This window comes from Camelina sativa, chromosome 19 (assembly GCF_000633955.1).
Source record: "Camelina sativa cultivar DH55 chromosome 19, Cs, whole genome shotgun sequence".
NCBI classification, from domain to species: Eukaryota; Viridiplantae; Streptophyta; class Magnoliopsida; order Brassicales; family Brassicaceae; genus Camelina; species Camelina sativa.
The window spans coordinates 15,817,943-15,821,378 of NC_025703.1; the positions used below are offsets into that span (position 1 = coordinate 15,817,943).

At 35.9% G+C, this 3,436-nt stretch overlaps 1 pseudogene; it reads right to left on the bottom strand.

The window, feature by feature from the left end:
* Nucleotides 1–2,288, bottom strand: LOC104766466 (annotated as a pseudogene).

Consider the following 3,436-nt stretch of genomic DNA (forward strand, 5'->3'; position numbering starts at 1 on the left):
TAGTAGAAAATATAAACTTTAAGGGGTCAACTGACCCCCGTTAAGTCTTAGTAGGTCCGCCCCATTTTTCGTTTAGTATGAGGTTTTATTCACTTGCAACTATTACATCGTCTCTCTCTAAAATGGATTAAGAAATAGAGGACCCATGACCGTCTTTTAGCATTGGCAATTGGAATATCTCTGTTCCATTTACGAAAAGACACTACTTAAATAAAACTTGGAATATATACTTTTACAAAAAAATTAGTAGCACATCAGATATAACATTAACAAAGTTTTGCAACCTTTGTTTTGAGAGTGTATGCTGTAAAAGAACTAAGCAATGAGACTTACAAATATTTTGAGATATCTCTCAGAAACACCCTTTTTCTTTAAGCCAATCCATTTTCAGTTGAGATTATTCTCTTCCTTGCCTTCTCAGCCTGCAAATCACAGCATTAGCCAGAATATATAAGTATAACAAAAATACTGAAATGGCTAATCTTTTATTCGAAGCTCTAACGTGTTTCTTCCAGTTCATGGAAGCTGTCACGATAGCCAATATAATGGCTTGCACAGCGGATCCTACCACAACACCACACCAAAGTCCTTTTCCGTTTAACTCACGACTGAAAGCTAAGTAAACTCCAACCGGAGCTCCTACGAGATAATAAGCCACCACGTTGATCAAAGCTCCAATGTGTTTCCAGCCACTTCCCCTAGCAACCCCATTGAGAATTGCAGTGAAGCCGTCGAGAATGAAGGAGAGACATAGCAAAGGAGATATGTCCGCCATATAGTCAACAACTTCTTCGCTGTTGCTGAATGCGTAGCCTACGATGTTTCGGCATGTAAAGAGAAGTGTGCTAAAGAAAGCTGACTCTACTAGCCAGAGACAAAGCCCTGCCATTACTGAAACCCTAGCAACTTGAGGATTACCAGCTCCCAGTTTGTTTGACACTCGTGTACTGCAAGGAACCAATTAAATGACTAATGTTGAGAAGGATACTGTTGAAGAGATGTTTTGCTTTGAGAAATGAGATCATGTTTACCTCACAGCTGCCGCGATCCCAGCAGGAATCACATAGTGAAAATTTCCTGTTGTAAGACTGACATGAAAGAAACATGTTAAATTCAATTTGGTTTAGAAAACACATTGGGTAAAAGAAGCATATGATACTCACCAAATCGAAAGAACAGAGGTCTCGAGTTTTGGGTTTGGGAGAAGACCTGAGCTGAGTATGAGCAGCTCAAACAGCCACCATTCTAGGCTTTTTAAAGAAGAATGCGAGCGGTATAAGAGAAAGCATTGATGTGTGTAACTTGACCAACAAGGATCTTGAAAATGATTTACTTACCAAATTAATCCTGCTGAAGGGACTCCATATTGGAAATACTGTTTGATACAAGACACAAAATCTTCGGACACAAATCCGCGAGTCGCCTCGCAAGAGCTGGAGAATCTCACGTAACATGCAACTACCACAACGTAAAACCAGAAAGAAACACTAATAGCCATGGCAGCTCCATTGCTTCCAAGACCAAATACGAAAACCAAAGTCCAAATAACCAGGATGTGGAATAAAAGGGTGGTTACGGCAGAGTAGAGCAGAGGAAGAACCAACCCTTGTGCCAGAAGAAATCGAGTCAGTGGTAAGACAACAGCGTGGGCGAACAAAGCCGGTATGAGCCAAAAGGCGTAGGAGCCAGCGACTCTAGCGATGTCAGGGTCTTATCCGAGAGAATGGATATGAGGAAACAAATTGGTATGTTGGAAACAATTGAAGAGTATGTGTAGGTTCCGATTTTTTCGTATTGCTTGGCTCCATAAGCTTGTCCACAAAGAGTTTCTAGTGCACCCACTAATCCATACTGAACAAATAATTGAACTGTTTTCAATACTTGAGAGAGAGTTGATTGGATTCTTGAATTGGAAGAGGTAAGAGAGTCATATAATAATTACCATAATACTAAAACCGGTGACGTTTGTGAAGGAGGTTGCAAGAGCGACGCCGGAGAGCTGGAGCTCGCCGTAGTGACCAGCGACCATGACTGAGATGACAGGCAACAAGTACTGAGCAATGGTCACGGTGGCCATAGGAGCGGCCAAGCGGCTCACTTTCTTCAGCTCGACAGTGACCTGACCACTTTTCCATGTGGCCTTACAAGAAACTAATTGCTCCTCTCTCGGAAGAAGTGGCTCTTCCATTGTCGTCTTCTTAATTCTAGAAGGACTTGCCTTTGATTTCAGATCATATTCAAGAAACCAATATGATTATAGTCAATGCAGACTTTTTTTTGTTTTGTATACTGTGGGAACAGAATATTGAATTTACACGACTCTTGCACGACCACGTCTACCAGTACGGACTAGGGAGGCATTCTTAAATTTCTATTTTTAATGTTTCTGAAGCTGTGTGGTATACAAAACATTGAATGTCCCCAATATATTAATTCTTGATGGTACATGTTTGCTTTTTTTGTTTTACAATACTAATTATTAATTTTACATGTTTGTTTTATATATAGAAATTAGGGTGATATTAGTAACTACCACTAGACTAAAAAAGAATTAAGAAAATAGCATTGAGTCATAAAATTTTGGAAACTAACATTTTTCAGTGATGTCAAAAATCAAAATTGCACTCAAATTAAAGACAAAAATTTGGGTACTATTTGGTCAAATGGTAGTTCTTTAATTTTTCTTTAATATTGTGCTATCTAGTATATATACCCTAGAAATTATACTACTATATTAGACAATTTTTTTTTTTTGCTTTTCCCCAAACAATTATTGTTATTACCTTTTCAACTCCAAGTGACTATCAATATTAAAGGTACATTTTTTTTTTATCTTTCTCTCAATATTAAAGTATATTTTAAGTTATCAATCACGTTTTGATAAAAAAATATTTTTGATTAAAAATGAAAATCGAACATAACATATAGTATAAGATACAAAGAAGAAACACCTTACCAACAAAAAAAAAAGATACAAAGAGGAAACATATATTGGTTGAAACATTTATTGCATATGTTAATAGACTTTTTATCATTGTTTAATCCTCAATTAATTCTTAATTATATTTTTGTACTTTCAGGTTGTAAACAACTATAATGGCCATTTAGAAACTTGCATAATATTCCATTACTCATACCAATTAGAAAACGAAATGCTAGATTCTTAGATCCAATCACTAACTAGTACGAAAAACACAAAAAAATCTTATCTTTGGAAACTTTAATGGTCGCCTCAAACCAAAAATTTAGGCCAATGTCCTCAAGCTGTAAATGAAAATAGACAATAAAAGAAGATATTTTTGTAAATGAATTAACAATCATGTAAATATATCTATATATATATATATGTATATGCTTTTAAAATTTGAATTTTCTCCTAAAAATCATTTATATAAAACATTGTTGTGTTGTATTTCCAAACTATAAAGATAAATAT